The sequence below is a fragment of the Macrobrachium rosenbergii genome, chromosome 22 (genome assembly GCF_040412425.1).
Source record: "Macrobrachium rosenbergii isolate ZJJX-2024 chromosome 22, ASM4041242v1, whole genome shotgun sequence".
Classification (NCBI taxonomy): domain Eukaryota; kingdom Metazoa; phylum Arthropoda; class Malacostraca; order Decapoda; family Palaemonidae; genus Macrobrachium; species Macrobrachium rosenbergii.
This window is the reverse complement of record NC_089762.1, coordinates 4,022,394-4,047,172: the sequence shown is the minus strand read 5'-3', so window position 1 is coordinate 4,047,172 and position 24,779 is coordinate 4,022,394. Positions and strand designations below refer to the sequence as shown.

The 24,779-nt window shown below is 38.0% G+C and overlaps 1 protein-coding gene across 29 annotated transcripts in view; it reads right to left on the bottom strand.

Moving 5' to 3' along the window:
• Nucleotides 1–24,779, bottom strand: part of LOC136850546 (CAP-Gly domain-containing linker protein 1-like) — a 673,714-nt gene that overhangs the window by 495,165 nt on the left and 153,770 nt on the right. Inside the window, exon 1 of one of the 29 annotated variants that reach the window (XM_067124164.1) lies at nucleotides 6,963–7,249. The exons of the other annotated variants lie outside the window; for them this stretch is intronic. The gene's annotated coding sequence lies outside the window, so the exon portion shown is untranslated. Of the gene's footprint in view, nucleotides 1–6,962; nucleotides 7,250–24,779 lie in introns of those variants that run through there. 29 annotated transcript variants of the gene reach the window in all.

Here is a 24,779-nt window from a genome sequence, read left to right as displayed (position 1 = left end):
GGAAGACTACACATTTTCTGAACTGTACATCACATTTTGGAAAACGAAACATTTTCTGAGCTGCACATCACAATTTTGGAAGACTAAACATTTTCTGAGCTGGACATCACAATTTTGGAAAACTAAACATTTTCTGAACTGCACATCACATTTTGGAAAACTAAATATTTTCTGAGCTGGACATTACGATTTTGGAATACTAAACATTTTCTGAACTGCACATCACATTTCGGAAAACTAAACATTTTCTGAACTGCACATCACAATTTTGGAAAACTAATCATTTTCTGAACTGCACATCACAATTTTGGAAAACTAAACATTTTCTGAACTGCACATCACAATTTTGGAAAACTAAACATTTTGTGAACTGCACATCACAATTTTACTTAACTACTGGCTTTCGTCATTAACTGTAATATGGTAAACAAATGAATCTGTGAGCTTAATTTTTATCTTCATCGAGACCGGCAGTTCATGGACACAACTGGGTAACTAGCAAGGTGGCTGTTGGAACTGCCAGTCTTCTACCCCCATTCAGCCCAGGTCTGAAGGTAACAAGAGGTACAAGAAGGTAACAAGAGGGACAAGAGGTGAAAAGAGAAAGAAGAGGTTTCAAGAGGGACAAGAGGGTGTCGGCTATCTTCGATGGGAGGGACGGACCTGAGCCGTTTCTTATAGACTGACGAACTCAGAAGTACCCTTTAAATACTTGACTTACTCATATAAGCATAAACTATGTAGCACATTCACCAATGTACGTATGCAATGCATAGTATATTATACACATGCACAGATGTATGTATGTATGTTATACATACACATAAATATAAATATATATATATATATATATATATATATATATATATATATATATATAAGATAACTGCTTATGTGAACACATGTTAATGGGATACAACACATACTGTTTTATTCCTCCTCAGGATTCCAACCTGGGTTCCCTTACTAGTGAGCCAAGGATGTCAACGATAATACTACGAGGCCTCTCTCTCTCTCTCTCTCTCTCTCTCTCTCTCTCTCTCTCTCTATATCTCTCTATATATATATATATATATATATATATATATATATATATATATATATATATATATATATATATATATAAACATTAAGCCATTTCTCCTAATAAGAGATAGCTCCCAAGAAAAAGCAGTAATCACAATCCCACTTAAAAACTGCTAATTTATGGATGAACCTACTATAGAGAAAAACTTCCACAGCACTAATGGCATATTATGCATACAAAGAAGGCTCACCCGCAGTTTGTCAAGCCCGCCTCCACCTATTGCACCATTTACCACTTACATTACACTACCCTCTGGCTTTCGGGATAATGAGGCCCCTCCCTTCCAATACCCCTTTCTCTCCAAATCTTCTCCCCTCCTTTCTCCCAACACTTTCACCAACCTATCAACCTCCATTCTTTCCACCTGACCAAACCATCTAAAAGACTCTAATCCATCTCATGTATGAATATTCCTTCGCCACTCCCACACAGCTCTTTCCTCTTACCCTTCCAATTCTTCTCGTAAAATAAAAACTGTTTCAAAAAATCATCCCTATAGCTTCCACCTTCTTTCTCTGGTTTGCATTTAACATCCTCACATCCCTTCCATATAGGAGACTTGGTTCTTCAATCCCGTCATATAATGCAACCATGCCTCACAGGCATTCAGTGGTTTGCATTTAATATCCTCACATCCCTTCCATACAGGAGACTTGGTTCTTCAATCCCATCATATATTGCAAGCATGCCTCACAGGCATTCAGAGTTTCTTCCCAATTTTATGGAAACATCCTCTTACTTTTCATTTCACTTACCCTGAAACTTAACTCTTCTCTCATCCTACTTTCCTCATGAAACATTAACCCCCAAATACATCAGTCAACTACTTCCAATCTCTCACCATTCATAAGAACATTCAATACTCCCGCTTCCTGGTTTCCATTTATAACCAGAACTTTAGTCTTGCTCACATGTACTCTTAATATTCTACTCTTGCAAAACATTCAAACTCTTCACTTGTCTTTGCAGCTTCTCTTCACTACCCTGAATCACCACTGTATCATAAGCAAACACTGATCATTCCACACCTCTTAACAACACATCTTATCCTACAATTTGTCAGTGCATCTACTCTCCTTTCTCTGATTTCTTGCATCAATCCTGCCAGAAAAACAATTATCCCACTCACCCATCCCTTTGGAACCTTTACCTTATCCAGACATGCATTACACATGTCTGTCATCCAATCAAATCATCCATTCACAATGGTACTGCAGCATCTCACTTGTAATCCCAGCAACTCCTAGCATCCTTCCATTTCTCAGCCTCTTGAATTGTCTTCCTTTCATCGTCACCAGTATCTTCCACAAGCACTCTCAAACTTACCCTAACCCCTTCAATCCAAGCATCATTTAGATCTAACTCTCTATCTCCCACCTTTAAAAAACTCTGCAAAGACTGACTCCATCTCTTCTTTTGCATCTTTCAGTCTGAAATCCATTTGCACCTTAACCTTTCCCCCTCTGCATTTACCTCTGTGCAGAAGAACGATATTCTCACTGAATTCCTTACTTGCTAAACTTCTCCCCCCAGCGCTTTTTATTACGTGCCTCCTGATTCTCACTCACTTGCACTCCTTGCAAATGCATCTAAAATAATTTCCTTTTGCTTTGACCAAATAACGATGAGATATACCTGCAGCAACTCCCTTTCTCTTTTCATTGTGTCCTTCAGCTTGCTTTTCCAGATACTCTGGAATATCCCTTTCTCCACGAGTTATTGTTTATGCCTTTCTTTGAGAACACCATATTTACCAAAATCATGCCCCTTTCCAAACACACTTCCACAAAGTTCTCCACTAATTCATTTACTCTAAGAAAGCCACATCTCCCCACAACACCAGCTATTTTTTTCTTACGTACTTTTGCATTTAAATCACTTAGCACAATCGCCCTTTTAACTATTTTTGCATTTAAATCTCTTAGCACAATCATCCTTTCATGTCCTCCAAACTCAGCAAGGCACACATTCAAACTCTACCAAAAATTCTCTTTCACTCTCACTCTTTTCCAAATTTGGACTAAACACACTTATCTCAACTTTTTCTCCTGCCACTCAGAGTGGACTCATCTACCATTTAAAGAGCATTTACCTCACCAAGAGGTTCACAACCACTACCAAGGCGTTCCATTGTCTTGGGTTACAATGCAAGTGAACACGAAACCACTGGCATTTCCTTGGGCAAACAGATCGTGCCATTTACTACCTAAGTGATAGTGTGTGATTATAAATATAAAAATCAGTAAATGGGAGCTGCACTGGAAAAATGCTATTACTTTACTACCAAATTCGAATGTAAGACAACTCGATTAGCTTCATCGAAATAGATAAAGCGAGGTACCCGGACAAGAGTACACGTGCACCTGGAAGTCCTATCCGCAAGCTTCCATTAACATCGAGGTAATACGAGCCAGTTGCATACAGTGCGGAGACAGCAATGGCATGCTAACCATGCCATCAGCAATTGAAGAAAAGGTGCGGCGGCGAAGATAAACGGATAATAAGTTTAACGAGTTAGTCATGGATTGAATTAACTGAAGGAAGGCCCGCCGGAGCAAATCTATATTTACTAGCCCGCCCGCACGCGCACCCAAGGGTTTCAACCTTCGCATATAGACACAAATATATGCGAGATATGCACGAATACTGTCAAGGGGACCGTGACCGTAAAATTCGCAGCTCTGGCCAACGAAAACTTTTTAGCCGCGTCCGGGAATGTAGTGACACTGCGAGGAGGTTCATGATGATGATCAATAATGCGCCAGGGGGTAAAAGCACTCCCCGGGACAAAAGATGGCTGCATTTGGAAGGGTGTAAGTGGAACGGAAAGTGGAAAGGTGGGTGGAGGAGGAGGAAGAAGAGCAGGAGGAAGGGAAGGAACAAACAGTGATATCACAGGAGAAAGTGAAAAGACCGCAAAAGTGCTTCATATTGCAAATGCTGCTTGAACACTTCGTCTTTTCGTTGTGCAATGATGAAATTTCTTTGGAAATTAAAGTGAAAAGGGTCGACATCGGCTTAAGTATTTAAGAGTGAATAATTCCGCTAATGACCTGGATATTCACTGTCACCTTGACGAAGTGAATAATGCGTCTGAGACACGGTGGCAAAACTGACTTCATTTGCGCCGTGGAATGTTGACTCCGTCCCCGTAGCGAAGTAGTGCCGTCAGTGCACCTCATGCGGTGCACTGTAGGCATTACTTCAGGTTCTTTGCAGCGTCCCTTCCATGGCCCCTACGTGCAACACCTTTCATTCCTTTTACTGTACCTCCATTCATATTATCTTTCTTCCATCTTGCTATCCACCTTCTCCTAACAATTATTTCATGGTGAAACTGCTTTGAGGTTTTCCTCCGGTTACACCTTTCAAACCTTTTACTCTCAATTTCCTTTCCAACGCTGAATGACCTCATAGGCCCCAGCGCTTGGCCTTTGGCCTAAACTCTATATTCCATTCCATTCCGTTGACTCCGTAAAGTTTTTCTTTCGCAAAAAACCTCCCAACCTGTTTTAGAAATTATACCGTGGATCATTAACAGTGATTTTATGCATAATATTAAATTTACACTAGACTACACAATAATGGGTTAAAAGCAAAGGAAATTAAATTTCTTTTTTAAAAATATGTACAACGTTTATCTGTTATTTGAAATAGGAGTAAAATGAACGAGACTGCTAATGAAAATAACTAATTAGCATAACAGAGAAAGCAGAGTTCCGCTCCAACATGACCAGCGAATAAAAACGCAATAGATGTTTGAACACCATACATCAGGTGAAAAACCCCTGCTAATTAAAATCAAACCTGCAAAGATCGGAATGAAAACTATAGGCTTTAATAAAAAAAAGAATTATACCCGTTTGCAAATACAACACTTCGGACCAAAACCAATGTAAGCGTATGATAAGCTAAGCAAAACAAGTATCTTTAGTAAGTGTTTCAAAAAATACACCTGAAAAAATATATATATATATATATATATATATATATATATATATATATATATATATGTATATATATATATATATATATATATATATATATATATATATATATATATATATATATATATATATATATATATATATATATATATATATATATATAAAATATATATATATATATATAATGTTTCCTAAAAAGCTTAGCTAACACTACCCTCTGGAGGTGACCTTACTTAAGTGATTTCACCCAAAGGAAGAAGTTATCAACAAAAGTTTCGCAATTCATTCTTTTTCTCTTGGCTTTTCTACATCATTCTGAAAGAGGCAACATAGTCGAGTGTGTTTCGAATCTGTTGAAGTGGACAACAAAACAAAGTGCAAATGCATGGAGTAGGTCAGTAGTATTACTGAGAAACACTTGCTGCCGAGGCCAAGATGATAATAATAATAATAATAATAATAATAATAATAATAATAATAAAAACTTGCTGTCGAGGCCAAGACGATGATAATAATAATAATAATAATAATAATAATAATAATAATAATAATAATACTTGCTGTCGAGGCCAAGACGATGATGATGATAATAATAATAATAATAATAATAATAATAATAATAATAAATAATAATAATAATTACTGTCGAGACCAAGATAATAATAATAACAATAATAATAATAATAATAATAATAATAATGACAACAAACGTGCAGAGCAAACCACCCTCTCGTGACGACATTCAGTCGGCGTAATACAATCCCTTTTTAACAAAGAATCATTGTAGACTTTAAAACTCTTCAACCTGCGTAACCCCTTTCGTTTCCAACCTAATTCTACAATCTTGATGAATGGTGTCTGAACCAGTTCAACGTATATAAATAAATGAAAATGGGTCAGAACGCAACGACTACCTGCAAATTGACCTTGTCTTCACGCATTTTAACCGGAGGAATGCTGACAAGGCAATCCTTAAAAAGTAGCTATTGCTTAGAGTGACGATGTGAGATGACTCGACCAAATTAGCGTGTCACAATCAGCTGCGATTGATGTCGAAATTCTCCTTAACTTGTTAGCTACAAAAAAAAAAAAGCATTCGTCAGCAACTAGTGCTAAATTAAAACATTGCATCTGTCTTGAATGCTGTTAAAATCATGCACTTTAAACTGCAGCACCAGATGCTGTTTTGAAGACATTTCATATCCTCTCTTCTCTCTCCTCTCCCTTACTTGTTAGTTAAAAAAGACAGCATGCGTCAACAACTCGTAATACTTTACATTAAAACATTGCGCCTTTATTGAATGCTGTTAAAATCAGGCACCTTAAACTGCTGCATCAGATGCTGTTATGATAAAATTTCATATTCTCTCTCTCTCTCTCTCCCCATACGTCAGCAACTCGTAATACATTAAAACATCGCACCTTTGTTGAATGCTGTTAAAATCAAGCACCTTACACTGCAGCACCAGATGCTGTTATGAAGACATTTCATATTCTCTCTCTCTCTTCTCCCCCCCAGCAGCATGTCGTAATGAACTTAGGTATCGCTTTACCTCAAAGCCAGTTGATCACAATTTCTCTCGGTTCGAGTAATTATCAAGAGATGACCACAAGGGAGCAGCGAGCTTCACCACATCATAATAAGTCTTCGCGGAGACCTTATGGTCCACTGGTTAACTAGAATAGGAAACACTAAAAAAAAAAAAAAAAAAAGAACCTTTCACTTTTTTCTGCAATAACTAAACGAAACAGTTGGACCTCGTGACTCCTTCCGTCCGTGACTAATTTCCATCAAATGCATAACACTAAACATTAGTTTATTATTACAACTAATAAAAATGATAATACTTGGGTGACAGTGACGCAAGCAACAGCAAACACCTTCAATATTTTGCGCGAAACATTTGAGAAAACACAAACTTACTTACTGTTCAATGTCATACGACTGATCTCAGAGGTTTTTGAGTCAAAACATTCCACAAATTCATGAGTCAATGGCATATCCTTCAACATTTTCTGTACATTTTTCAAGCACAAGAAAACAACAGACAACCAAAAATGGACACCGGATATCAAAATACCACATCGAGTTTGACTTCCCTGCAGAATTCTAAGTTCTGTATCCGTCGATATGCGGATAAATCACTTCCAGGTAAAACCTCCACCCACAGGGTCTAAATAAGCCCCTGTCCTCAATCGGCCCTCGAAGCACACTGGGGCCCCTTCCGCTCTGACGATGGATCCTTCCTTGGAGGGGAGGATGTAATATCCCCTTTCCGGGGGTGCGATGGCAGGCGGACGCCTCCAGGCTTTTCTTCCATGCTTCCAGGGGTCACCCTTGTGGTCAGTCAAGAGCGTAAACATCCAAGCCACTGGACCAACGTGGCGAACCCCAGAAGAACTTTTCTCATGGAAAGCTTCCCCAGAGGCCACTGGGTCTCCTTCAAGAGGACAAGTGCTCCCGTCAGGTGCCGAAGTGCAGGACAGCAAGTGCTTTTAATTGTGCAAACAGATATTTATGGAGAAAACGGCCGAGATCATCCCCAGTAAGAATAGAATATAGAGTAGAATATAGAATTCAGGCCAAATGACAAGCGCTGGGACCTATGAGGGCATCCAGCGCTCCTCAGTAAGAATAGAACAGAATACAGATTTTAGGCCAAAGGCCAAGCGTTGGGACCTATGAGGTCATTCAGCACTGAAGGGAAATTGACAGTGAGAAGGTTTGAAAGGTGTAACAGGATGGAAATCTCGCAGGTGGGGAAAAAAGAGAATATCAACAGATGTACAGTAAAAGAAATGAAAGAGGTTGCAGCTAGAGGCTGCAAAGACCCTAAAGTAATGCCTACAGTGGACCCCGTGAGGTGCACTGACGGCACTACCCCGCTGAAGGAGTTCCTCAGTAAGGCCTTACTTTACAAAGGCCCCGTCGAAGCTTTGTCACCTGACACTGACGAGGGAACCGTGAAAAGAAAAGCATCAAAACTGACGTTTAAATTACATCATCATCGTGAGCATCTTTATCATATCAACTCTGAAAGTCTCTCAACACCGTACGCTATCATCATCCTGAGAAGTAGAGAGGAGAGGGGCATCGATTTGAAGAGTCAGGGCGTTCACTGAGAAGAGGCGAATCTCTCACGTTCCCTGAGAGCATACGGTGAGACCGGATCAATTCATTACGTTTAATAGTGTGTCGTCTTCGCGAGACTTTCCCATAGTTAAGAGAAAGTGACTTCGAACACAGCGCAGATGAAAAAGGGTCTGCAGATGAGAGAGCGAACGAATGGTTTGAATCTTCCTGCTTAATTAGGTTTAGCTTATTAGAGCACGGCCACACACGCATATATTCTATATATATATATATATATATATATATATATATATATATATATATATATATATATATATATATATATATATATACATATACATATTCTGCTAGTCATTTTGCCTCCACTTATTTTCTAATAACCACAATGACATAACATCACGTTTCCTTTACCAATGTATCGTATCCAGAAAGTGTGACGAATTCGAGAAGTTAAGCCGCACACTGATATATATATATATATATATATATATATATATATATATATATATATATATATATATATATATATATATATATATATATATATTATACCCTATATAAATTTGAGTTGACTGTCATCCAATGCGGGGAGGCCTCTCCAATCACTGGGGGGTAGAAAGCTTTAACTAGTCTTTACCAGTGCACAAAGGCACCAGGTTAGGTATGCGATGCTGTTTTATCATTAACTGCCCTTGACTTTCTGTATAATTATGCGAAATGAAGGTTAATTCAGCCCGATCTCTGAGATCCCAGGGCCGGCTATTGCTGCCTGTGCATTCTCTTCCTTTACCACTATCTTTTATAGCAATGGTAGGCTAGTTATATATATATATATATATATATATATATATATATATATATATATATATATATATATATATACAGTTTGTAATATGCCATTTCTTCTGCAAAAACGCCTAAACTCTCCCTCCAATAGCGGTCCCTAACCTCTGCAAAATGGTCCTCATCTATAACTTTCCAAGGGGAATCTGTAAACATGCATTACACTTTTCAAGGTCATCACCTTCCAGGCAAAAGTTAAAATTGAATGACTTCTGACATACTCGACGTATTATTATTTTTTTTCAAATAGGAATTGAGGGATCCCACACATATCAGCAAGAGATAAGCCGCTGCAAGTGGCAGGAGGTATCAGGGTAAAAAAATTTTCTTGGGTCTACACAGGTCGTTTACCTGCGAACAGTCCGGTTTCCACACATCCACATAACCAAAATAATTAAAGGACAAAATTTTATGACAATTTGGGGCTTGCTACCTCCGCCCTTTTTTCCTTGACCATCATTTTTGGCGTTATGGGTGTACTAATATCTTTTCTCATATTTCTCCATTTTTCAACAACATCAGTACAGGTATTGGAACTCCAAACATCTGGACTCAGCCATCTGGTGGCTTTCACTCAAGCAAGGCATCAAGAATGCTATCAGTTTCTTTTTCCGGCATCCAACAAGAGTGCAGAGCGTGGGTGCAACTGCCTCCCCCTGCCCCAGAAGAGGCTCATTGCCATTTAGGGGTTTCCCCTCCTATAAAATGGTCCACAACCCTTTACTAATTGCGCCGCTTACTATCACTACGTTAGCAGTCCTCAAGATTCAGAGTGACCTGTGTGTGGTTGCCCATAAATACAAGATATGGAGGAGAAACATCATGCATCAGCCATTTGGTGATATTCGAACCATGCAGAGTTAACAAGACACATCCACACTAGGGGATCTGGTTTCAAATTGAAAAAATATAAGTATGAATACGTTGTAGTTTCAAAGGCTTTTGTGATGAATATCAGACTAAAATTTCCTTACACGTGCCATCACCAGCCGGAATCTACTTACACAGACACATGGGTGGAAAGGGTGTTCAAAAACTGGAGAGACACCAAATCAATCTGAGCTGTCATTCCTTAGAAGCTTTATTCTACATTACAAATTTTACAGCAAAGAGCACAAACATGCATCAAGGCTGGCATAAGACATTACCAAAGTATGCAAAACAAATTGCGGTCTATATATTATCCGAATATAGTAAAAACAGCGCTAAGTCATATTTCTACATGCGAGGTATCGAGGAAGAGCCTGAAAACATCTATATCAAACGATATCATTTCCGAAGTCTCTCAGAAAGATAGTTTTAAACAACAGATCACTTACATCGTCATCATCATGTAAGGATAAACCAAATTTCACACACCTTGGAACTATCAATGAATTCTCACTTATTACTCATACATCAAGTGTATATGAACAAATTCACATATAAATTCTACTTGGTGTATCAGCAAACGCAAATTCATATAACCTTTACAAATTAATATAAGCTACACTTATTTATGGAATAACAACTCGCAATATGCCATTAGGAAGCAGACAGCATTTTACATAATTTCGGAATCACCTTAATCGTCAATAATCACGCCACCGGAGTTGAAATAACGGTATGATTTTACCCAATCGTGAGCTTTTGCGTTGCAGGATAAATTAAGAATGCAATGCACAAACGGACATTACGAATGCACAAACAGAAACTTGGAAGATGGTAACCTTCCACTGATTTCCATTTGGGAGAAGTTGGTGGAAAGTTGACGATCTGCTGACGCGAAACCTCAAAAGTTATTCGTCTAAATAGAATAGAATAGAATAGAATAGAATAGAACAGAATAGAATAGAATACAAAATTTAGGCCGAAGCCAAGCGCTGGGACCAATGAGGTCATCCATCGCTGAACCGGATATAGATAGTAAAAAGGTTTGAAAGGCATAAGAGGAAGAAAACCTCGCAGTTGCACTAAGAATCAATCGTTAGGAACGGGTGGAAAGTAAGACGGAAGAAAGTGAATATGAACGGAGGTACAGTAAAAGGAATGAAAATGGCTTGCAGCTAGGGGCAGAAGGAACGCTGCAAAGAACCTAAAGTAATGCCTACAGTGCACCGCATGAGGTGCACTGACGGCACTAACCCCCCCTACGGCCTATTTGTCTCGAGGTTCCCTGATCAATATCTTCTGGGTTTCTCACAATTCTTTGCCTGTTTTTCAGATCTTTACCTAACACTCAAACACACACACACACACACACACACACACACACACAAGCGCCTTCCGCAGAGGGGGGAATCTCTGTCAAGCCACGCAAAAGGAGTGTCATCTCGCAATTTCGAAGTCCCCAACACCACACTTGAATTTCATTTGATTTCTCCATTAATAATCCTCCCTTTCCTTCTTAATTCTAAGTGATAATAAATGTCCGGTGTCTGTCGGTGGCCACCCAGCTGGAAATTAGTTTGTATGTAATCTGATTTTAATTGTTATCATTTTTTTTATATTTTTACTATTATTCTCAATATTAGTACTGTCCCTACCATTAATATAACTACTGTTTCTACAACTATACTTCAGCAACTGTGTGGATATTGCCAATCATCATTTTAATCAAGTTATCTCAATTATCTAGATTGTGTCTATCTGTTATAATGCCTCTACTTTTCATATTTCATGTAGCCTATATGGCCCTGAGCTAAAATAAAGAATATTATTATTATTATTATTATTATTATTATTATTATTATTATTATTATTATTATTATAATACAGAGCCATCAAAATCCGTGCATCAGTTCTTGAGAAATCCTGTTAACGAACACACACACACACTCCTAATGACAGACAGACGAAGGCAAAAACATCATCTTTCAACTCCGCTGGCGGAAGCAATGTGAATAGGTAAGACTGTTTCCATGGCAATATATTATTCAAAGATTTATCGCTGTTCATAAAGAATCACCTTTAGGGGAGGGACCAACCAAATGTTTACACCCAAGCAAAAATCGTTCAAGACACACGCATGCACTTACACATGCACACACACACAAACATGCACAAACACGCAATTAAATATAAGCTATCTGCTCCTGCTGAAATTTTCTACATAAATCAAACTACTGCGATTAAATTTATCAATTTATCGCAGATGTATGAAGGCCAAGGCCCGACGTGGATGACGTAATGAATCGTATATCGTATTCATAAATTTCTCACACTCTGAGGGCGCGTGTCCAAGGGACCTGGTTTCATGAACCGAACAAGCCTACCGATGCTCCATTTTTATCTCTTTACCTAATTTTGCTTAGCTATTTATTTATCCTGATAGCTAAAATTTGCTACTAAAATATTTCCTTTTTGTAATTACTTCTCTCCTGTAGATATTTCCGCATATACGAGTGAGAGAGAGAGAGAGAGAGAGAGAGAGAGAGAGAGAGAGAGAGAGAGAGAGAGAGAGAGAGAGAGAGAGAGAGAGAGAAATGGCTGGGAGTGTAAGCTCTAACATCGCTATGCGAACTGAACAATACACCTTTAGGCCCTAGGCCTTAGAACAGAATATGCAATTTAGGCCGGAGGACAAGCGCTGGGACGTACGAGGTAATTCAGAGCTACAAGGAAAATTCAGAGTAAAAGGTTACAAAGGTGTAACATGAAAACCTCGCAGTTGCACTATGAAGGGGAGGCTTAAACCTTAACCTAACACCATCATCCTGACAAATAAACAAATGAAATGGCGGCGATGATCAATTCAGTCCAGGCAGAATCAGACAGATTCGTTCCAGCGACACTGCAGATGCCACCCTGCACCTCGTAATTCTATCTGGAGCCTTAAATTTCCTTAGCTCGCCAGGGGCTGCCAGACAGAACCCAGTTCTTCTCCTGATTTCTTATCAAAGTGCCTTGGTACAAGAGAGTTCTTATCACTGGTGAAATGCTTCGGAAGCAGCAAATGTTTCTCGGTCTAATTACGATAAATACCTTCTATGTTCCTCACTTTCTTTCAGAAATGTTTCACATGCTAAGCCATATTTACTATCTTAATAAGAAAGAATTCTGTTGGCCATATTGAAAAAAATTATTAACCTGCCAACCCTCTCACCCTCTTACTTATTTATTTACTTGTTTGTTAATTCATCTTAACAAGAAAGAATTCTGCTACCCAGATTACAACAAACGTTAACTTGCCAACTTTTCAGCTTCTTATTTCTTTATTTATCCATTAATTTAATTTATCCGTTTTTCTAATAATTTATCTCCTCTTTCTGTATTCCCCTTTACTCTCTGTTGCTTCTTTCGAATGAACATTATAATATTCTTTGGAAGCTTGAATTTCAAGTCAATGGTCCCTTTGGTGGGCTTGTTCCATATGAATAGGGTTTATCTTCTGAACAACAACAATAATAATAATAATAATAATATATACTAATGTGTTACTTAAAAGAGAAAAACTATGATATATAAAATAAATAATAACTTAAAGGAGTAAAACAACAGATATGAGAAAATCTCATTCCAAGAGCCAAAACAAAAGCTTAGCAGAGAAAAATGCAGAAACATCTCTGGTTTTGAACGTCCTTGAAAAACGCGAGACCACTCCAATTCTTCATGTGGAAAAGCATCAGGTTCAGGGAGATCACGCCGCCAGACTTCTAAGCAGGCCAAGGAAGGGGTGTGGGAATGAGAGAGGGGAGGGAGGGGAGGGGAAGGGGGAGACAGAGGAGGGGGAGGGTTGGATAGCTGACTGATGAAAGGGGAGGGGGGAAAAGGAGAGAGACAAAGTCTACCATCATCAACTTGACAAAACCACTGGCCGAGTTGGTAAGAGTCTCTCTGGCGCCAGATGATGCCGCGTCTCGTGCCAGCTGGAGAGAGAGAAAGAGAGAGAGCGAACCTATCGTCCAGCAGCACAATGCAGGAATGCATCCGTAACAATCATAAATAAATCTTTATGCCACAAATTGGAGGTTTCTTGATCCTCAGTATTTTGACCTTCAGTTTAAATACACACACACACACACACACATATATAACTACGAGTGTGTATACATGTATGTCACGCAAACGTAAAATACTCGTATATCACTAGATTGTCTACATCAGTGTTTCCCAAACTTTTTTTATTACGTGACCCCTTACAGCAGTACCAATTGGACCTGTCATGACCCCCACATTTATAAGCCTTCTAAAAAGTTTAGCCCCGTTCCGACAAGCTGAATGTAGTGCCTATAGTTGTTAGACCCTCCATGACCCCCAGAAAAGGGCTCATGACCCCCAGTTTGGGAGCCCCTGGTCTACATGATGCGTATACAGTGACGTTATTACGCATATACAAAAACACAATACCTAAGGGTTTGAATATAAAAGATTATATTTATATGAATTTACCAACCTCCGTAATTACTGTATAAATTCGTGACATCCAACTCCAGAAGCCCAGGACTGATAAGACTACGATTTAGGCTAAGGCGTCCAATCAACGCTCGTACTCTCCTGTGCTTCTGACCTGAGAAGCAACATAACTATTCCACAGACAGTTTTTCCTTTGATAGCTAACCTCGTTATTCATTCTCAAAAAAAAAAAAAAAAAAAAGTAAAAAATGGGTCGAAGTTTCTTCGACGCAATCGAGTTTTCTGTACAGCGTGTACTCAAGATCACCGAAAATAGACCTATCTTTCGGTGGTCTCGGTATAATGCTGTATGAGCCGCGACCCATGAAACTTCAACCAAGGCCGGTGGTCGCCTAACCTACATCGCTGCCAGAAGCACGATCACGGCTAACTTTAACCTTAAATAAAATGAAAACTACTGCGGCTAGAGGGCTGCAACTTGGTATGTTGGATGATTGGAGGGTGGATGATCAACATACCAATTTGCAGCCCTCTAGCCTCTGTAGTTTTTAATATCTGAGGGCGGACAGAAAAAGTGCGGACAGAGTAAAGTGTGGACGGACAGACAAAGACGGCACAACAGTTTTCTTCTACAGAAAACTAAAATCATTTAAGATGATGAAAGGAAAGATGGCGTCTTCCCTAGTTTCTTATCAAATACCATCTTAATTCCTGCAATTGCTTGTTGTTATATTCAGTTGCTTTAAAAAATGTGCTTCCAGCATTGAACCTTAGACACCTGGTAAAACGGCACAGAAAATGTATTGATTTTCCAAATGGCTAACGGCAAAATGACATCTTTTGCAATAACTTTCTTGCTTATGAAACTCATAAGTCACCCAAGAGCATATAAACATTATTCAAAAGAGGATAATCACACACACACACATGAACACAGATAATTAATATCGTATCCGAGTTCACATGCTCGGCTAAAACGAACATATCAGTCAAATTCATTCAGTTGTGCAGAACATTCAGTGGTGTCGTTATGGGGCGGGGACCGCCACCCCCACGGCCCCCACAGTTGAAATTCCCTTTGTAGCCAAACATTAACCCTTACAATATCTGGTACATTTGCATACAGTCAGAGTTGAAAGTTAATTGAAAATTGAGCTCTGTCATTTCAAATACAGATTTACTAATTATTAATACTATCATTTTCCTTCACTCACGTGGATATATACATTCGAGAATACTATATTTCACTAATTACAGAACTGGTACTTTAGTTTTGCGTAACTTTCTTTGGCGCCCCCAAAAAATATCTTGGCCCCACCTAGGCCCTCCCCCAACTGATGGAATGTCAGGTACGCCACTGAGAACATTTCGCAATTAACAGAACGCAAAAAGAGGAAAAATATAAGTTTAACGAGTGCAACGTTAGATTCAAGGCTCCACGACGGCCATTCCCCTTTATTATCAGTTCTGAACTGCCGGGAAGGTCTTCCGTTACGCTGGGAACATGGCTTCTGATAAAACTGAAAAGGGCAATTGTAAATGAGTCCCTTTCCGAAAGAAAAAGGGTCGGCTGGTTGAGAGAGAGAGAGAGAGAGAGAGAGAGAGAGAGAGAGAGAGAGAGAGAGAAACAATGGTCGCCTCCAGTCGAAACGTTAGATGAAAGCAAGAAGAGATAAAAGGGGGAAATTCTGCAGACTTCGAGGACTCTTCAACGCTTATTAGAACAATCGAGTGCGGTACAAAGAGGAATATTGGGCATCTATCAGAGAGAGAGAGAGAGAGAGAGAGAGAGAGAGAGAGAGAGAGAGAGAGAATGTTGCCTTCTGCCCGTTTCATAACATTACAATGATGAGTCTTAAGATGAAAACAGAAAAAATACATCTTAATAATAATAATAATAATAATAATAATAATAATAATAATAATAATAATAATTCGCGTTGTGCAATACAAAACTTATGATTTATCAAGACCCCAAACCCGCTTCCTTCTAAAAACTAAATATAAATAACTGTTTTCCATGAATACAGTATATTCGTATATCGTTCTGTATTCTTCAGGTGCATGTAACATCCCAGTAATTAAACGTCACTTTTAAACAAGTAAAAATTGCGCCTAAGTTTCTTCGGCGCATTCGAGTTTTACGTACAGCTGCTAAAGCGTACAATCAAGGCCATCGAAAATAGATCTATCTTTCGGTGGTCGGTCTCGGTATAATGCTGTATGAGCCGCGGCCCATGAATCTTCAACCACGGACCGGTGGTGGCCTGTCCTATATCGTTCCCAGAAGCACGATTATGGCTAACTTTAATCTTAAATTAAATCAAAAATACTGAGGCTAGAGGGCTGCAATTTGGTATGTTTGATGGTTGGAGGGTGGATGATCAACATACCAATTTGCAGCCCTCTAGCCTCAGTAGTTTTTAAGATCCGAGGCGGACAGAAAAAAGCGCGGACAGAAAAAGAGATGAACTCAACATAATCCTAAACTTCGAGTGGAATGGAATGGAATGTTAAATTTAGGTCAAAGACCAAGCGCTGGGGGCCTGTAAGGTCATTCAGCGCTGAAAGGTGAACTGAGAGTAACAAGGTTTGAAAGGTGTAACAGCCGCACTATGAAACAACTGTTAGAGAGGGTGGAAAGTCACATAAAAGAAAGTACAGCACAAGGAAAGAAAATGGGTTGGCGCTAAGGGCACTCTCGAAGTGGAGGACAGAAAACAGAACAGCTGCTGTAATCAGCTGACTGCACCCTACACAACGCAACCTTCCGCAGGTGCACCAAAAACACGAACTTGCTGGGCATCTTCTTAAACCCAAACACCAACAGGTGTCTGCCTTCAATAAGCGCAAATGAAACTTGTTGATTTGCTTAACTATGAAATGACTCAGCCTAATCTATCGAATTAGACCTTGACTCTGTGTCATCCAGTCCATTCTATTGTTTTTTTTTTTTATTCCATTAATTTTTTTCTTGTAAATCTTAAACAGGGGTCTTGATTTTTTTTCCATTCACGTGGCTTATACAGAATTTTCTTTGTCATCTTCAACAAAGAAATATTAATGATAAGTTTTTTACAGATAATAAATGGAAGTTTTGATCAAAGAGGCTAGTGACTTTAAAATGCTAACAGTTCAAAGTCTCTATCATTAATTCTACGATACATAACTATGCATGAATACATACATACATACATACACACACATATTTATATTATATAATATATATAAGATAGAAATAATCAACACACAATCACGTGTGGAACAGAAATGAATTTCTGACTCACATCAGGATCGAACCCAGATCTTTCAATTGAAAGGCAAGGGCGCTGCCCACTAGGCCATAAAAGTCACAAAAGAAGTTGGAAGCTGATGCAAGACCTGGGTTCGATCCTGATGTGAGTCAGAAATTTATAATAAATATATATACAATTTCCTTATGTATTATATATATATATATATATATATATATATATATATATATATATATATATATATATATATACTATATATATATATATACTTTTGTATTGACTGAAAGTTTCTATAATCAGCAATTACGTATCTCAGATTGAAACTGCTAAGAGTCATGTGGTTGTAATATTCCTCAAAATTTTGACGGAATTTCTTAATACACTGAACCGAAATCTTCGTCCATAAAAAAAAAAAAAACTTAGCGAATTTTGCCATCCAGAAACTTTGAGAAAAAAATTTAGAAAAGCACAACAATCTTTCAGCTCCGGTGAGCTAAAATACACGCAGTCTTGCTACACGCTCTAACTGCAAATTTCACCTGTAGGAAAAGCATCAACCATTGCTGTCAAAACCCCCGTGACCTAATGACACATATGAGGCCTCCGTCCCCTGTAGATACCATTCTCAGACTGTAAACAAAAGTAAATAAAAAAAGGGAGGGGAATTATTTGCACTCTTTGGCACCTCTAGATTCTAACCATCTTCCTCTTTTCAGAGGTAATGACGCCACCTGCTGTTTTATACGTGTAATTTCACAGCAAATGCCAGTGAGTTTACAGGGCTTTACCCCTATATGCGTACCATGTCTGGGTTGCCTGTTTTTGTGCTGTAATCTGTAAAATTTTGCACAACAGTGTTTCTCTATGAAAGTTTTTTGCACAGTGGTGTTTCTCTATGAGAGCTCTTGCATAACGGTGTTTCTCTATACAAGGTTTTCGCACAATGGTGTTTCTCTGTGAAAGTTTTTGCACAATGGTGCTTCTCTGTGAAAGTTTTTGCACAATGGTGCTTCTCTGTGAAAGTTTTTGCACAATGGTGCTTCTCTGTGAAAGTTTTTGCATAGTGTTTCTCTATGAGTTTTTGCGTAACAGTGTTTCTCTGTGGAAGTTTTTGCACAATGGTGTTTCTCTATGAAAGTTTTTGCGCGATAGTGTTTCTCTGTGGAAGTTTTTGCGCGATAGTGTTTCTCTGTGAACGTTTTTGCATGATACTATGAAAGGTTTTGCACAATAGTGTCTCAATAAAAGTTTTTGCACGATAGTGTCTCTCTATGAAAGTTTTTGCACAATGGTGTTTCTCTATGAAAGTTTTGCACAACAGTGTTTCCCTATGAAATCTCTTACACATTTGTGTTTATGAAATTTTCTACATGATAGTGTCTCCCTATGAAAGTTTTTGCACAACAGTGTCTCTCTATGAAAGTTTTTGCACAACAGTGTCTCCCTATGAAAGTTTTTGTACAACAGTGTCTCCCTACGAAACTTTTTGCACAATAGCGTTTCTTTATGAACCAGTCAAATACTAACTATTCAAAAACCCTCACTATTCTCTTGCTACACATATTTGCAAATAACAGACCACCTGAGAGTGTGTAAATACACTGTACATCCACACTGCGCCTACAGTGGAGATGGAACTTCAAATAAGCAAAACCTGATGGGCGCTGCCTGCGCCAGTCACACTTGTGCCTGTCTGCACGCGCATGTATTTATTTCCGGTTGGCGTTCCGCGTTACGTTACTCAAACACCTCGGCTCTCAGCCGCTAAGTGATATCAAAACAATGCGAAATGCAGCCGAACATGAGAATTCCCGCATTTCAAAGAGATTCTCCTATCTGGTAGCCTAAGTAGGAAGATTGGGCAACGCCGTCCAAAATATGTCGTCCAAAAACGACAAATATGTCCACTTTATACGTGAAGCTGATCAAAAGATGGATAAATGTACTCGAATCGTGTCAATAATGAAGGGTTTGTATATTTATTACTTTTCCTTTAAGATCAGAATGGAGTATAGCATTTAGGCAAAAAGCAAAGACCTGGGACCTACGAGGACATTGAGTGCTGGAAGGGAAATTGAAAAATTGACAGTTGAAAGGTTCGAGAGGTGTAACAGGAGGAAAACCTTGCAGTTGCACTGCGTAAGAAATATTAGGAGAGGATGGAAAGTAAGATGGAAGAAAGAGAATATGAACGGAGGTAGAGTCAAAGGAATGAAAGGGGTTGCAGCTAGGGGGCCGAAAGGACGTTGCAAAACACCTTGAATGATGCCTACAGTGCACCGCACGAGGTGCACTGGCGGTCCTAACCCCCTACGAGGTTTTTCTATAAGTGTTATGGCTTGGATATTAACCAAACAAAAAGTGGGCCTACTTGGAAATTTCTCGAGGGAGTCTGGCTTGATCTGACAGGTACAAAACCAGCAATAAATTATTCAAAACTTAGCCTGAAGACGCGATCAATACCCAAAAAATAAAATAAATAAATAAACAGATACAAAAATAGAGCCTCAGACTGACGTTTGATGCCCAAATCCTCTTACTCTTTCCGTAGGATGATTCCTACACCGACATATCATCAAATCTTCAACAATATCCACCAACAGTTTCTCTCAACATTTGGAGGAAGAAGTACTCACTACTCATTAATATTTATCCGTACATTTATTTGTATATTTATTCATCTCAATATTTATTGGAAGTATTCAGTAATCATTGTTAGTTTTCAATTTCTCCGGAATCGGTGTTATTATTTACTAGTTATATGTTTACACCTATTTATTTTTATTTTATGTATGAACTCTAACGATTTATAATCCTTTATTGTCTTTTTAATTTTTGGGGGTTACTCGATTATATGGGAGTACGTTATGAAAATTAGTGCCCGTTGCTTCTTCTCCATGAATAATAATAATAATAATAATAATAATAATAATAATAATAATAATAATAATAATAATAATAATAATAATAATAATAAACTGATAAGTATCAAGACCTGAAAATCGAAATAAGAAGGATATGGAATATGGCATTGGAAATTGTACCCATAATCATAGGAACACTAGGCACGATCCCAAGATCCCTGAAAAGGAATCTGGAAAAACTAGATGCCGAAGCAGCTCCAGGACTCATGCAGAAGAGTGTGCTACAGGAAACAACCACATAGTGAGACAAGTGATGGACCCCTAACTATAAAATGCAACCCAGAACCCCGGACACTATAATAATAATAATAAAAGTAATGACTGTAATAATAATAATAATAATAATGACTAATAATAATAATAATAATAATAATAATAATAATAATAATAATAATAATAATAATAATAATTGTAAGTAAACGGATACACACGGACAAGTATGTGTGAACACTTTCCACCTTCTCCCAGCTTTGCTGAAAGAGGTGAAACAACTGCACAGATCAATGAACGAAACAATCAACCTCTGCTGAAGTTCGTTCGGTAATGAAGGCAACAGATGGAGAACTGCTGTTTCCTAGTTTTAGTTTTCTGCAAACGAAAACTATTATGGAGATGGCTATTTGTCTGTCCGTCCGCACTTTTCTGTCCGCCCTCAAATCTTAAAAACTACTGAGGCTAGAGGACTGCAAATTGGTATGTTGATCATCCAGTTTCTAATCATCAAACATAACAAATTGCAGCCCTCTAACCTCTGTAGTTTTTATTTTATTCAAGGTTAAAGTTAGCCATGATCATGCGTCTGGCGCCGCTACAGGTGTCAACAACACAAGCCACCACCAGGCCTTGGCTGAAAGTTTCATGGGCCGCGACTGAGAGTTTCATGGGTCGCGGCTGAGAGTTTCATACAGCATTATACGCTGTACAGAAAACTCGATTGCGCCGAAGAAATTTCGGCGCATTTTTTACTTGTTTTTTTCTGTTACACATTTCAAGCCCAACTGAATCTACTGGAACACCCATGTTCATTTATGCCCGGCAAACCATACAAGTATAGATATAAACAGGCATCAACTCTGAAAACATCCTAATTCATTAGCCAGAGACTCTTCTTAGTGGCTTATAATTTCGTTATAATGGGAGGGAAAGGATACTACTACTGAAATCCTATTTGTTCTGCTGGGCATTTCCTGGACATTCTGTCTCGTCAGATCAGCATCGAATAACAGCCTTGGAGAAATAGCCTAAACCTAAATGATGCAGATGATGGAAACCATTTTTGTTCTAAGTCATTTTGTAAAGATTTACATCTACTCATGAACTCTAAGGATCAACAGTTCCTCACTGGACGGGTGAGTACCGTTCTCAGCTAGCACTCTACTAGCCCGGCGTTCGATTCTCCGACCGGCCAATGAAGAATTAGAGGAATTTATTTCTGGTGACAGAAATTCATTTCTCTATGTAATGTGGTTCGGATAAGTTCCTCGTTGGACGAGTCGGTAGAGTTCTAGGCTAGCACTCTGCTAGGCCCGAGTTCGAGTCTCCGACCGGCCAATGAAGAATTAGAGGAATTTATTTCTGGTGATAGAAATTTTCATTTCTCGCTATAATGTGGTTCGGATTCCATACCAAGCTGTAGGTCCCGTTGCTAGGTTACCAGTTTGTTGTTAGCCACGTCAAATAAATCTAATCCTTCGGGCCAGCCCTAGGAGAGCTGTTAACCAGCTCAGTGGTCTGGTTAAAGTAAGGTATACTTCGAAGGATCGACAAAATAACAACAAACACACAATGCTAATTCAGGTTTATAAATAACGAAAATGCAAAAGAAATGGCTCCAATCTCCAAGCTCAGAGTCTTCAGAAACTGAATACCAAGTTTCGTGAAATCTTTACATGTTACAACGAAGGAGAAACCTCGCCATTTCATCTGGCGATACAGACCTGAGGATATACACGCACACGCGGCTACATACACACACACACACACACACACACACACGAAAAAGGTAAGGTAGGATCCTCAAAGCCCTTTCAGTAAGCCCTCGTCAAATATGTCTTATCCGATATTGGCTATACGAAAAAGGATATATTCCTTTTTGCGGAACACTGGACTCGTATCCTTTTGAAAAACTTACGCTCTTAAAGGGTTAAAAATCTCTTTGAAAAAAAAACACACACCTTCACATGAATATGACGTTTGCAAAGTTAAATGCTTTTAATGTTCAAAAATTGCTGACAACAATAGCTAGAATGAGTACAGCTTTTATTCATAAAACAGAAATATCGCAAAGACTATTGAATCCGGGAAACATAAAGTTTGATTTTATGAATTTCTCTGTCTAACTATCTATCTTTCTATTTATACATGCATATATAATATATAAACACACAAATATGTTCGTACACACACACATATATATACATATGTATATAATATGTATATAATATATATATAATATATATATATATATATATATATATATATATATATATATATATATATATATTTAAACATAAATGTTCATAAATATATATATATATATATATATATATATATATATATATATATATATATATATATATATATATATATATATATATATATATATATATTATATATATATATATATATTATATATATATATATTATACACAAACACACACACACATCCTTACACCACCAGAATATGAGACAAAACGTAGGGACCATTTAGGAAACTGAAGATAAAAATATACTGTAGCCTCAAAAACCCTAAAAAAAATTAAAAAAAAAAACATGACTGCGACAGAACTGCGCAAAAGTTACGGTAAAATCTATACGAAATAAACCCAGCCAATTACTTCGGCGTCAAACTCAATAATTTATATATCGCGTTTCCTAAAAAAAACATAAATTCCTCTTTGTTTCGATGGCTTTGATATGCCACAGTAATCCCCTTAAACCATTTACACGTGCAATGCCTAAATTTTTGTTAGCTGGGCAAAAAATGGAAATATATAACAGAGCAACGGTATGCCCATGAGAGAGAGAGAGAGAGAGAGAGAGAGAGAGAGAGAGAGAGAGAGAGAGAGAGAGAGAGAGAGAGAGAAATGAAATATAGTTCAATACCTGGGAACACGCCGTTACAAGTATTATAGGGAAATACATCAAAGAGCAACGGTGTGCCCATGAGAGAGAGAGAGAGAGAGAGAGAGAGAGAGAGAGAGAGAGAGAGAGAGAGAGAGAGAGAGAGAGAGAGAGAGAGAGAGAGAGAAAAGAAATCCAGTCGGTGGGAGTTTAACAAATATCAAACACTGTTTCATTCGGTATGTATGAATACAAATTACTTTATCACCAACAACAAAAATGCCATGACATTCTCTATTTCAGTCGTATTGATCTTACTCACATTCTCTATCCTTCATTCACTTCAACTGCTTCCTCGGCGATTTTAAAAGTGGGTAACAACCTTCATTCTGCTTGTCAGTGGTCCGGTCAAAACATCTTAAAAAAAAAAAAAAAAAAAAAAAAAAAACCAACTACAAGGCAATAACCATCAGCAAAAAAAAATTCGGTCCTCCGTCATTCAGGTAAACCCTAAAAAAGTTTCTGATATATATATATATATAGAGAGAGAGAGAGAGAGAGAGAGAGAGAGAGAGAGAGAGAGAGAGAGAGAGCATTAACGGGCGGATCAAGGCAGTTACCAAGACGCCCGTAATAAATAAAAACCGCGGTCGCCCATCACCACATAGGGGGTTTCCTACCGCAAAGCAGCGACAGACTTATCGTAAGATGTGTCCACCAGTCAACGTAGGCAAAGATCGCGGAACGGAAAGTGCCACAGACCTTTTGGTGACTGGATAACATTCCGTTGGTGACGCAGCTGCCAGCTGTTGCTTGCCTATCCACTCTTTGGGACTTCGACAGGTATCGTGCTGAAGGTAGGAAAATGAAGTGTGTATATATGTATTTATATACATATATTATACACAAACACACACACACATATATAAATATATATATATAATGTGTATATGTATATATACATTATACATATATATAATGTTATATATATATATATATATATAATATATATATATATATATATATATATATATATATATATATATATATATATATATATATATATATATATATATATATATATATATCGAGAGAGAGAGAGAGAGAGAAAGGAATAGACGTTGACACATTCTTCCCTAGGATCGAGCCAGGAACTGTGGACATGAATTGTGCGACGTGCCAAAGTGAAAGAGTAAAATTATTATAAAAAAAAAAAAAACTGTAAAAATCGAG